The following is a 13,615-nucleotide window of genomic DNA, read 5'->3' on the forward strand; positions in this document are numbered from 1 at the left end:
TGGACGTCTGTAGGTCGCAGAGCTCTTTGCTTTGGTTAAGGGCATCTGTCAAACTTTCACCTTTTGCTTTGGGATCGGGTTATGTTGTACACTGGGGTTTGTGCTGACTTTTCACTTGGGATCATATTGGCAGAAATTTCATGACAGGTTACGCATGGATGATAAGTACACAGCATAGGGACGTAGTAAGGGAACACTCCAAGACAGAATTAAAGATGAGGTTTATTATTCCACACATAGGTCAAGAAACACAGTGGAAAAAGTAACTCATACTCATCCTCATACTTTGGACTGATCACATTAGGTGTGGAGAATTCTAGATTAAACTAACACACACACACACACACACACACACACACACACACACACACACGTGCTGAATATTCGAAATGAAAGACTTTCCCGAGTGCTTCACTACTACTATTGATTCGCTCCTCATGATTTCCTCTCGAAAGTCTTCATTTCAGCACCACGGACAGCGCGTAAATGACCCGCTCATTCTGACGGCCGCTTATGGTCCGTGAAGGTCAGTCCAGCTGGTCAGTCCAGAAGATAAAAAAAAATACATAAACAAACAAGCATACAAACAAACAAATAAATAAATACATAAATAATAAAACCCCCGAATGTTGGTGATTGTTACAATAAGCATTAGCATGGACACAGGGCCTCTAATAATAACTCCTCCTATTAAAGGTTTAGACTCTTCTTATTGCATTTCAGTAGTACATGAGGTTCATTCATTATATGGACAGGAATGTAGTTTCATTACGGATTGCTTTTCATGGCCACTATTTGTAACACATGACGATGGCATTTTTAGCCTAACATTTCTTCGTTAGTTGCCGTTCTTTCATTTATAGTGATTCAGTCTGTCTGAACTCTGTGCACTAGGTGGCAGCAGAGACTGAATGATGTATTTTCAATATTTTCCTGACGGCCCCGTCCACTAAGCGTAGGTTCAGTGTAAGTGTATTGCAGTACCTCTTGACACCATCTAGTGGAAAGCTTGGCAGTTAGGTTAATTTACTCTCTATTTATATCAGGAGTTTAATTTACCGACATTGCTGAGGGGACGATATAAGTGTTACTCTGTGACGGGATTTTGTAGCACTTCATTGGGTGCTGATGCATATTAACGTCTTCTGTAAACTTCGGAGACACTACTCAGTATAAAGTACTTTGCTATTCTCTCTGCTTCGACGTATCACTGCACTTAAACAGCAAGGTCGCCTTCGTTTCCCACAGCCAAGCTGAAATTCCATGCCATTCATCACACCGTGGCCAAGGAACACAACTGCTTGTTTTTTGAAAGATCTCCGCGACCTGTCCATTTTATGAAGTAAGAGGGAAAGACGCCCGAACAGGGACTTGAACCCTGGACCCTCAGATTAAAAGTCTGATGCTCTACCGACTGAGCTATCCGGGCTCTGCCAGCGATATCAAAGCTCCTCAACTCGACCTATCGAAGTAAAAAAAAAAACGATGTTCACTCCATACCGACAACTACCAACCAATGAGTCGGACCAGCAACAAGGTTGGGTTGGGTCAAAAAGAGATGACCAATAGCGCCTGGAGGTTTTCAACTTGAGGCGGTTAAAGACGGGTCACAAACTGACCTCATAACGGTTTAGTTTGATGGAGTACTGGTTAAAATATCCTAATGATTCAAATTATGTTGAAGAGCTATACAGGTGACAGTGTGAGGTTCCCATAATTTGACTGTAGAGGGTGACCTGTCGTCCAACTTTTCAAACACGAAAGAGAAAGAACATGAACCGGTAGGACCCGGGCCCTACATACTTTTGAAAAAAAAAAAAAAATCGAATCCATCGGTAGCCACATATATCATACATTGCTTCCATGTGTGCCCCGCACAGCCTATCAGGAAGCAATAAATTCTTATCTAAAAACGTATTGGTTAAAAGCATGATGTGACCTGAATCGAATTTTTCAAACCAACTCCGCTCTCTTCACACAGTTAACGTTAAACCGCCACTTCATTCTTTGGTCATCTAGATAGCTTTTACTGCATATTGTTGTATGTCTTTTGGACTGCCAGGGACTTCACTCAGCAAAACGACGGAGACAGTTCTTTGGGTTGACCAATTCGAAATGAGTTCCGCGGTCCACGAGAGCGAGGGGCGCTGGATGATGACCATTTTCCAGTCAAAACGGACACAAAAAACAAGCCCATCGACTCCACTTCGGGCTGTGTTTTTGTCATTTTCTCCTCAAAGCGCCATACAGCACTGAATATCAGGAACAGGAATATCTGATTCAGCGCGTCCAGCTCATTATGAAGACACTGACCAGCTCATTCTATTAATTGTGTGACCAAATGCAAATTTTAATGTAGGTACAGTTGTAAATAAAGTGCTATGAAAAAGCAGGACAACTTCGGCACGTGATGTATTATTTGTATTTTTAATGAGGCACTTTCTAATGTTTCATTGCTGCGACTCTTCCCTGTTGTTAAACTAAAAATAATTGCTGTGTGGAGCATTTGTTGTAATCCAACTGATCAAACAATCAAGTTTTCAGTTTATAAGCTTGATCATAGCAGTTTTCCGCGTTTACGTACAAATATAAGAAATGACGAACAAAGTAAAGCGCTACTTAAAACGTAGCGAATCTCATTGTGTTAATCACATTTTTAATGATTAATCGTAAACTTCAGGGAGTTGAAAACAGCATAATATTTAGGAGGAAAGTGCCTGAATCCTACTTTGTTGTGAGTTATAACTACATTCAGTATCGTTGTTTAAGCATAGACGTCAATACACACTTAATATGATATTAATACATGTTGATCATTTCAAGTAACTCATAGCAAGCAGTTTTGAATTTCACATTGAGCTACAGTTAGTTTAAATACATTTAATTAGATTGTTCTTACAAATAATACAATTCAACCTGAAAAATATCTCTACTTTCTGGAACAGGTTTATTGCACATCATTTCTGGCATTTTATTTCTGAAGGATATTTATTATTACAGTAAAGCTATTTGGTTTTCACTTGGCTGTAAAGCGAGGTCTCATCCTGTCCGTTGACGCGTCTTTCTCTGTGTCGTCTACCAGACTTCGATTTTGACGGTTGTTTGAAATTGAGGTGTGTGTACGTCACCCCTGGCTGTTCATCCACCTATGAAGTAAAAGCAAGGGATGTAATTTTATGCATTTGATTTGTCCAACATCGTCTCTCTCTCTCTCTCTCTCTCTTTCTCTTTCTCTCTTTCTCATACACACACACACACAAACACACTCATTCACAATTAAATCAGAAATAGCTTTTTGTGTGAATGAATCTTACCTGTGTATCTGTTAAAGGTGAACCATTGGTTGTTGATGATCCTGAACCTGAAAAACACAGTCACTGTTTATAAGATCCTCATAACTACTGTCTCTCTCTCTTATATGAAACACAGCAGTTACTCACATTTAACCTGACTGTAAAGTGAGGCGTCTTCCTGTGTTCTTACATGTTGGTGTCGTCTACCAGGCTTTGATTTTGACGACTGCTTGAACTGAAGGTCTGTGTATGTGACTTCTGGCTGCTCATTGTCCTAAGGAATGGGAAATGAAAACAACTGTTGCTACTTATACATTGTCACACACACACACACACACACACACACACACACACACACACTCAATGTTTGGTTATTAGTGTGAAAAAACATACCTGGGCCTCTGCCTGAAATTTTGAACCTGAAATACAGAGTTACTTTGTTCAATACATTCACTTTTTCATTAATTTCATTTTAGTTTAATGTTATTCATATATTTCATCTTTTTATTGACATATTTTAAAGATACTCATCTATATTGACTCACCCTATTTAACATTTTAAATGTAGTTTCATATATATATATTTACTTCTCAGGGCTAACTCACCTGTGTGTAGGCGACACAGCCAATGAGAGATGAGTATAAGGAGGAGAATCACACACACTGTACTGAGTGCTATGGCTGCATAAGACAGAGCAGCACACCACTCTGAGCCTACAGGAAATACAGGACTGCATTATCATATGACAGTTTGTCTTACAATTCCAATTTCATAAAACACCCTCCATAATAATGTATGTTAAAGTAGACTATCCATTAAGAGTTATAGATGACACTGACTGAATCCAAAGATTGTGCTCAAATTGACTACATGCCACAGTTTTCTGGTGCATATGAACAGGTAATTATTTGTGTGTGTGAGTGTGTGTGTGTGTGTGTGTGTGTGTGTTTGTGCGTACGCGAATGTTCATGTGTATGTGTGTGTGTGTGTGTGTGTGTGTGTGTGTGTGTGGGTGTGTGCTTTACCTGATTCCTCTCCATTTCTCTTGTTTAGTAAGAACGTGTTGCTCTTGTAAACTTTGTCTCCAGCATGAAACTCGCACCAAAACTCCTCCTCCAGGTCTGTATTACTGTACTCATGCTGGAGAGCACTGTGGGAGTTGTAGTGATGGGAGTCTCTGTTCTGATCATGGTCCCAGTTAGTGTAGTACGACTGAATACTGGTGGGCATTTGAATGCGTAACTGACTCATCACTTGGAACATGCTTGAAATGGGACAATAATTTTACGTTAATAAAAACTGAAATGCAACGTCAGCATACGACGATTTTAGTAGATAATCAATCTGCTGTTCCAGTTGAGACTGTGTTAGAGAAAATCTGATAAACAGGATGCACGTGCTGAGCGGTAGCTTGTGAAGTCCAATATCTTAAACAGGTTCCGCTTCCATACAGAGTAAACATGAAGATGGTGTATGCAATAATCGTTCCGTGAGCTGAATGAGGAGGTGGTTAATAAGTCGGCGAAGACGCACATTTGATAGATAAAAATATTGGCAGAGAGGGGGTTGGCATAAGGTTTTTAACTAAAACGCGAAAAAAAGTTCTAACCACAGAAGGGAGCCTTAAGATGTGGAATAATTTTAGAAATGCTTATAAAGAAAAAAAAGAAAGAAACGAAGGGATTTTAAAATATTTAAATCAATTCTAAAACTAAATGAAATAATAAACAACAACAACAAAACCCCACTTGTCCTAAAACCCTATATTATTACACTTACAAAGACTTAATTTTACGACGCTGAAGCCACTCACAAAATACGTCTATGAAGTTAATTATTCATGAGTGAACTTCAGGATACGCTAAAAATTGAAACTTTCAAAGCAGAAATTGAAAAATTGAAAAAGAATAGCTAGCGTATGACGAGGGAGAAATTTCTGTAAAACGAATGAATTAGTGAGATCTGTGTCGTTAGAAATTTTAATTCAGTTATTGTACGGTAAGACAGATTGATACTTTCCTCAAAGACGTCGCGAAAAATACAGTTCATATCATCACCATCTCTCAGTGTGACTATTCACTGCTCACCTTCTCATTTCACAGGACAATAATGGCTTTCATTAAAAAAAATCACTGTTATCCACTCACCCACTGTTTGTCTCCATTAATTCCAAAATCTCACCGGTTCGGTTCTTTCCACCTGATGACCTCCAAAATATATTCACCACTGGAGCACTCAGACCGCTCACTAGACAACGTAGTTCAGCGTAACGTCTCCGTTTTTCTGGCTGATCTTCAATTGAATTGTTGAACCACTCAAAAAACAGCTCGACTTTACTGTTTTTTGTCCAGACCTCCTCCTCTAAAACAAAAGAGCATTTTTAAAAAAAAGAAATTTTAAGATAATGTCAGACAATTAACCAACCACGTTTTCCGCAACTGAGACGAAAACATGAACTAGAATACAGGGCATAGAACGTTCGATAGAACATGAAAAAGAATGTAGAACATAGAATGGAATGCAACTGATCATCAGAACGAAGAGTCATATATACAAAATGTTGATCTGCTCTGTCTCGCCAGTGGGCTGACTTTTAGCCTGTAACCAAAAAACTAAATGCATTTCTGTTCATGCTTAACAACAGGATTATACAAATAACGCCGATTTCTTTCTTGCTTGTTCACCGGAACAAACTTTTGACTGTTTCACCTGCTCAATCTGGATTGCGTTTAACTGGACAAGGAAACTTTTGACCTGCACAGTTCTACATAATCTTAACTCCTCTATTCGGTACGGATTAAATGGTTGTGGAGCACACAGTGAAATGACACGTTCTCCCAGACAGGTCATCCTTTACTTTATGTGTTTCTTAATGGCTACTGCAAATTATTTTCTGGTAAAATGTATGTGAACATTTTTACGACTTCAAAGCTCTTGTTACAAACTGAGATACGTGTTTTGTCGAATGTCACATCGGGCATTCTCAGTAGGCGTTTAAGCACTGTAGATACTGTGAAGCTGCTTCGAGACATTTTTGATGGTAAAAAGCGCTAAACTAATAAAATTACACTTAAAACTTAAGACTTTAACGTTTTGAATGTGCAAACCTATGCAAATATTATTAGACTAAAATCATTATGTTTCACTGAGAAGTTTTAGAAAAACGTCATAATTATATTGACTGTTTTTACTGACCTCCGACATGCAGGAGGGTGTCCTCGGCCTTAAAGTCAATGAGTGCACTCTTTTTTTCTCCGCAATAATAACGTCCTGAGTTCCGTTCTTCAACCCGAAAAATCGTCAGCTGCATTTCAGTAGCGTTTAATTTTACACTGGAAAACCGACACGGCGGTTTCTGACACTTTGTGTTAATGATCTCCACTGATCCGTTCATATGGAATCGAACCCACCGCACGTAGTCCAAACGACAGCCGCCCGTTCTGAAACAGGAGCAGTTTAGGGAGACGTTTCCGCCTGGTTTGGAAATAATTAAAAGGGTCGCATCTGTGTAAAGAGTAATAAAAACAAACAAATAAAGTGACAAACTAATATAGCATGAATTATACTTAATTTCTATAAGTTAAATAAAAATGGCAGCTATGCACATGTGAAGTGATGAGTGACGTTGCTAATTATTAAGTAATTCGTTATATTTCATTTTTGAGACTGAGTTATGAACATTTGACACGCACCGGTGCAACATACCAACAGTAAAGTCCACTTATAAAAAATATCTATTTAAAAAAATATCTATTTATTGATTTGGCAATTGAAATGTACAGACTTACCCACGTGAAAAACGGAAAGCAGGAGAATGATAAATCGAGCCATGTGCCTTAGAAACAGACGCTCTCAAGAGTAGCTGGGCAGACACGAGAAGAGAGTCCAGAAAACAAGTAGTGAGCACTTCCTAAACGAGGCATTATCACCGCAACACCTAAATTAAATGTGTCTCTGACGTGATGTGAGCAAAAGCCACAGTCAACAACATGCCCAGTGAAAAAAAAACACCTGCCTGGACCATAGAGCATTTCACCAACACACAGCATGAGCTCTCACGCAGGAGGCTCCTCACTTAGTGACACGCAGTTTCAACCGTTTAACCACAACGTTTTTTTTTTTTTTTTTTTTGGTTTGTTTCTTTTTCAAGAGGTGTGCGCAAAGGTAAGAAGAACCTCGCGAGAGCCTTGTCGTCAGTAAGCCTTCTCCTTTATCATCCATTGTCTTTCTTGTTTTAATTGTATAGTGATTTGTTAAACAAACGAGCATAAGTCAGTTACACACCAAGATGTATTCGGTTCTGACGTCAAAAGTGTACTTGGCCTGGTTAGTCAAATACATTTCACGCTAATTAATTTCCCAACGAATTCAGTAAACTTTTAAAAGTCCCCAGTTACCAAAGTTCAAAAACATTTTCTTTTCAGATCAGATAATTCGAGTATATGAACATTTAGATGATCATGCAAAGTACAATGTCGAAAATCTGTCAGAGTAAAATAGAGTAAAACAAAAGAATCAGACAGAGGCGTGACAATGTACATTGCTAGTTTTTCTTGGTAAAAAACATGATGTATAAAATGATTATGCTGGTCACACTGTGAAGAGAGTGATGCGCAGTGACAAGCGTTAAACAGAATGTGTGTATATATCCTGTCAACAAACCACCACTGCATTAACCTGGCCTGAGAAGTGGAAAGTTGTCTGTTGTTTTGATCACTGGAAACTTTCACCCCTGACCACAGTGAAAGAACAATGATGTGGTGTGAGCGCTACAGAGTGAACAAGATACAGCTTTTTCCATCTTGTTTTTCTCACCAAGCAAACTGTTTGAATGCACCATCGAATTATTACAACAATCATATCATCAGTGCAAGTTCGCAAGAATGGGAAATAGATTAAATTTTGAAGCTCAGAATTTGAAGAAACTAACTGGGCAAAAAAGGGACAAAAATAGCCACCGTTTTTGGTAACGTTTGAGCGACACAGGAGTTGGAATTTTCCGTCGACGGTCTCGTGATACCGGAAAGATAAATACGCGAGAAAGCAAATAACTGTCGTAGCTCCCAGTTTCTCTAAAACGACACTATTAAATCGAAGCCAAGACTCTATAGAACAAGAAGAAGTAACAGACACACGCGGGAGTCAGTAAAGACTTGATTCTGAAGACCTTTCACTCGTCCACCTCCCTCTCCGGAATGCTGGTTTGCGCGTTGCGTTTGCAGTGATCTATTTTTTGTGCATTTTGTCCATTTTCATTATGGTTACTATATCCAGCATGTGTCATGGTTTGTAGGTGTGTTGTGGTACCCACAGGTCTTGTCTCTTTTTAAAAAACATTATTAATGTCCTTTTTATTATTAATGACATAATTCTGACAATGTCGGTGTCAACAACCAGCAAAACATTCTGAATAATAATAGTAAGATAAAAAATAAGAAGATGTAAAGTAAAAAATAAGATGAAATAGAAGTAAGACAGTTATCTGGAATTGGAGATTTTTATTTTTGATTATCATTAAGTGCCAAAATATCAGTAGAGACATTCACAGGCCTGGCTCCAGCCCTCTGTAACAGGGTGGACCAGTGAGATTTTGTGGGGGGCAAATTATAGAAATATATGTTCAGAAGAAACAGGATGTTTCGGACATAAGTCCTTTGTCAGCTGCAGAGTCCTTTTGAGCCTGTGCATACAGTGTGTACACACACACACACACACACTGGTGGTTGTTAAAAGAAGGGGAGTAAGGAAGCTGCGCTCGGTGAAGTTGGGTGGTGTTGGGGTGGTGGTGAGGGCATATGTGGGCATGTAAAACCCATACGCATTGTAGGCAGCTGTAAAGAGTTTTGGTCTAAAACTAGTGAACTATCTACCTAAAAGACATGGAAAGCACAACAACAGCACAATAAGCACTGATAAAAGCTTGCTAGCATTTTAACTGGTGTGTTTTTGGGATATAGTTAGCAATGTTATACTGTGACAGGCGCTCTTACATTTTCAAGAGGTGGTCTGACCACAGAACATTGTGCAATGCCTGGGTGGCTAGTAAGAATGACAGTTGGGTTTTTTCCTTTACATGACCGTATACTATAAAAATGAATTTCTCATACTATGTGGTGTTGAACACACTGATCTTGCCATTTGGTTTGGTAATCTCGATTTTTGGAACTGGTCTCCCTGCTGCGTTGACCCTAACCTTCCCCCTGCACTCCAACGAGTGAAATTGTGTATTTAATGAAACATCTACAGCGCCGTGTTTCAATTGTGGCTTTAATAACAATTAACAAAGCTAGCTTGAACGTTGGCAGACGTATGAAAATTTTCGAGTTTGTAAAAGTCGTGCGTCTCAATAAATACGCGTTTCCTGAGATTACACATTTACACCTATTTGTTCTCTGTCTTGGTTATTACTCGCGTAATTTTCCTTAAAATACAATAATTTTAAGCCTCTATACTTTAACATTTCCCATTTGGCAAGGTAGCAGAGAAACATCTCTCTCTAGCTCCGATTACTCGCCGTGGATAAGTTTTAAAAATTGGCTGGCTTTGGGTTTGTTTGTTCAAATCATCGACAGTACAGATGGATCACCGCTACGATCAGGCAACTGCTAAATAACCAAAAAGACGATAAAAGAACCAACACTGGTACGACAGACGAAATGGAAACGGGCTGCTTATACTATTTTCAGTTTATTAATAAATCTTTAAAAATTCTTTAAATACAAATCTTGGTAGGTAAACTGACATGACCATCGAAAGGCGCAGTTCTGCCACTGACAGACTCTAATGTCACATAAAAATGTCAGTTACACATGTCTCTGCACTGATTGGGTGTTCGCTGCTGTGATTGGTAGATTCGTACAGAGAACAAGATTTTTGGAGGGTGGTGGGGTGGGTAAGCTTATGGGCACAAGAAAGATACATTTTCAAATAAATTAAAAATAAAATAAAATAAAATATATCCTTGTGATGAGAACTCTCCAACTTGGGTGGGTGGACCAGCCTTGTGATTGGGTATCATTACTGCAGCATAGCAATAGGCTAGTGATAAGCGGTAAAACAAGTAACCACTCTCTCTCTTTCTCTCTCTCTCTCTCTGGTGTGCGTATGTGTGTGTAGATGGAGGGTTAACGTGCGTTTGTGAGGGCTAGTCTGAAGATAGAGCTTGACAAGCGCAGGCATTTCCATTTTACTTGACTGAAGTTGCTCAAATCAATAACGTATTGTCATTCAGGTGACTCAGTCTGTACTTGGCTGTGTTACGATTGGGTGAATTTCTACATCACTGAACTCTGAAATGAAAACCAATCAGCGAGAACTTGTTATAGGTCTAACACTTTTTAATCTAGTTCGAACAGGGCCGTAGCATTTCATTATGAATATATATGCATTTTACGATAGTGGTTCAAGCATTAAGTTAGGGAGAGGACATGTTTTAAAGGATGCTTTTAGCATACAAAGGTAAAGGTTATTTATCCAGCTTTTTGTCGCACAATGGCAATGTCAGACGGTATCCACATAACAACGCTGCACTGAACAGACGCAGGAGCAGTGGGCAGCATTCCCCTGCGCCCGGGGAGCATTAGGGTTAAGTGCCTTGCTCAAGGGCACACATGTAGGGACTGGGAATCGAACCGGAAACCCTCCGGTCACAAGCCCGGTTCTCTAAGCTTTGGAAAACGGCTTCCCACGAAAAATAAGCACCTCCTTCGAGCCGGATTCGAACCAGCGACCTAAGGATATCAGTGTCACAGGCCTCTACAGTCCTCCGCTCTACCAACTGAGCTATCGAAGGAGCAAGTGCTGGGCCTCAGCTGCATGTGGGTCGTTTGAACTAAAATGTGCGAGCGAAAGTTTGGTCTCAGTTCATCTCTGGATGAATCAATTAAAAAAAAATCATTTTGCTTTTGCTAAAATAACTCTTCTTTCTCTCAGCTCCGACCAGCATAAGACAGGTAATAGTAAAGACATCATAGCATCGCTTCTGCCATCTACTGGACATCTACACTCATTACGGATGCGTGCCATCAATTCATGGAAAACAGCCGAACATTTTCAGTTTAGTTTACTGAGCACAAAGTGCGTGGTGTATGTTGTCAGCCGCCCATGTCAAGAGGTGCGACTGTGTTTTTCGTGCACTTACTATTTAAGAAGTGATTCCATGTAGGTATGGATACTTCTTCCGTTACTAAGACAGAACATATATACGGCATTAGTTCAAATATTTAGTTAGTTAAATATGTAACTAATATATTTGTTCAGCATTTAACGAATAGCTCGCTACCAGTTTCGACAGAGGTGGAAAAAATAAAAGTAGAAGTAGAGTATTTTTTTTAGCAAGAATGTTTCTGCCTTTTCTTTTTCCACCCTTGAGTACTGATATGTAACACAAGCAATCTTGTAAGTATAACACATTTGCCATTCACTGCCGAGTTGACATCAGCTTGTCCAACAACAGTCAAGTCTCTCTCGATGTTATCATTCCCTCTAGTGGTCAGTACATGGTACTGCGTCAATGGGATTAGCGTGCCACCATTTACTTGTCAGAATGTTTCTGTGAAGCTTTGCACACAGTGACTTTTGGACATCTGTAGGTCGTAGAGCTCTTTGCTTTGGTTAAGGGCATATGCTAAACTTTCACCTTTGCTTTGGGATCGGGTTATATTGTATACAGACCATGATCGGTTGACTGCCGTAAAAGGCTAAGGTTTGTGCTGACTTTTAATTTGGGATCATATTGGCAGAAATTTCATGACAGGTTACGCATGGATGATAAGTACACAGCGTACGGACAGAGTAAGGGACACTCCACGACAGAATTAAAGGTGGGGTTTATTACTGCACACATAGGTCAAGAAACACAGTGGAAAAAGAAACCCTCGTACTTTGGACTGATCACACGGGTTGTGGAGAGTCCTTGATTAAACCAAAACACATACACACACACATACACACACGCATGACTTTCCTGAGTGATTCACCACTACTATTGATATGCTCTTCATGATCTCCTCTCGAAAGTCTTCATTTCAGCACCAAGGACAGCGCGTAAATGACGCCCTCATTCTGATGGCCTCTTATAGTCTGTACGGGTCAGTCTAGCAGGTCAATCCAGAAGATCAAAAATAAATAAATAAATAAATAAACCCCAGAATGATGGTGACAACATGCATTAGCATCGACACAGGGCCTCTAATGATAACTGTTTTTAAAGATTTAAACTCCTCTTATTGCTCTTCAGTAGGACCTGGGCTTCATTGATAATATGGACAAGGACGTAGTTTCATTACGCATTGCTTTTTATGACACCTATTTGTGACACAAGACGATGATAAGTTTCGCTTAACATTTCTTCGTTATACCTCTTGGCACCGTCTGATGGCAAGTTTGGTAGTTAATTTCCTCTCGATTTATATCAGGAGTTTAATTTACCGACATTGCTGAGGGGACGATAGAACTGTTACTCAGTGACGGCATTTTGTAGCACTTTGTTGGGTCCTGATGCATATTAAAGCCTTTCGTACTCAGTATAAGGTATTCTCTCTGCTTCGACGCATTACTGCACTTACACAGCAAGATCGCCTTCGTTTCCCACAGCCAAGCTGAAATTCCAAGCCATTCATCACACCGTGGCCAAGGAACACAACTGTTTGTTTCTTAAAAGGTCTCCACGCCCTATCCATTTCAAAAACTGAAGGGGAGAGACGCCCGAACAGGGACTTGAACCCTGGACCCTCAGATTAAAAGTCTGATGCTCTACCGACTGAGCTATCCGGGCTCCGGCACTGATTCCGAAGCTACGCAGCTCCCTCCATTGGAGTAACCTGTTTAAAAAAATATGTGCACTCCATATCGACAACTATCAACTACTGAGCCGGACCAGCAACCAGGTTGCGTTAGGTCAAAAAGAGATGAGCGATAACTCCTGAAGGTATTCAACTTAAGGCGGTGTGGGACGAGTCTCACACCGACCTCATAACGGTTTAGTCTGATAAAGTACTGGTTAAAATATCCTAATGAGTCACATATCCCGGTGGCGCTTTGTTGAGGAACTATACAGGTAACAGTGTGAGGTTCCCATTATTTGACTGTGGAGGGTGAGCTGTCGTCCAACTTTTTCAAACACGAAAGAGAAAGAACGTGAACCGCGGAACCGCTAGGACCCGGGCCCTACATACTTTTGAACATCAAACATGTAAAACAAAATTCGAATCCATCGGTAGCCACATATGTCATACATTGCTTCCATGCGTGCCCCCGTACAGCCAATCAGGAAACAATAACTTATCATATCTAAAAGTGTGTTGGTTAATTGTATCATGTG

General features: G+C 39.9%; 3 non-coding genes across 3 annotated transcripts; all 3 read right to left on the reverse strand.

Moving 5' to 3' along the window:
- Positions 1–1,356: 1,356 nt before the first annotated feature.
- On the reverse strand, positions 1,357–1,429 carry trnak-uuu (transfer RNA lysine (anticodon UUU)). The gene has a single exon. It is a non-coding gene; the product is annotated as a tRNA-Lys (tRNA).
- A 9,567-nt stretch (positions 1,430–10,996) lies between these two features.
- Positions 10,997–11,086, reverse strand: trnay-gua (transfer RNA tyrosine (anticodon GUA)). The gene is given in 2 exon segments: positions 10,997–11,032; positions 11,050–11,086. It is a non-coding gene; the product is annotated as a tRNA-Tyr (tRNA).
- Positions 11,087–12,996: 1,910 nt separating this feature from the next.
- On the reverse strand, positions 12,997–13,069 carry trnak-uuu (transfer RNA lysine (anticodon UUU)). Its single transcript has one exon. It is a non-coding gene; the product is annotated as a tRNA-Lys (tRNA).
- Positions 13,070–13,615: the final 546 nt, after the last annotated feature.

This window comes from Chanos chanos, chromosome 9, assembly GCF_902362185.1.
Source record: "Chanos chanos chromosome 9, fChaCha1.1, whole genome shotgun sequence".
Lineage (NCBI taxonomy): Eukaryota > Metazoa > Chordata > Actinopteri > Gonorynchiformes > Chanidae > Chanos > Chanos chanos.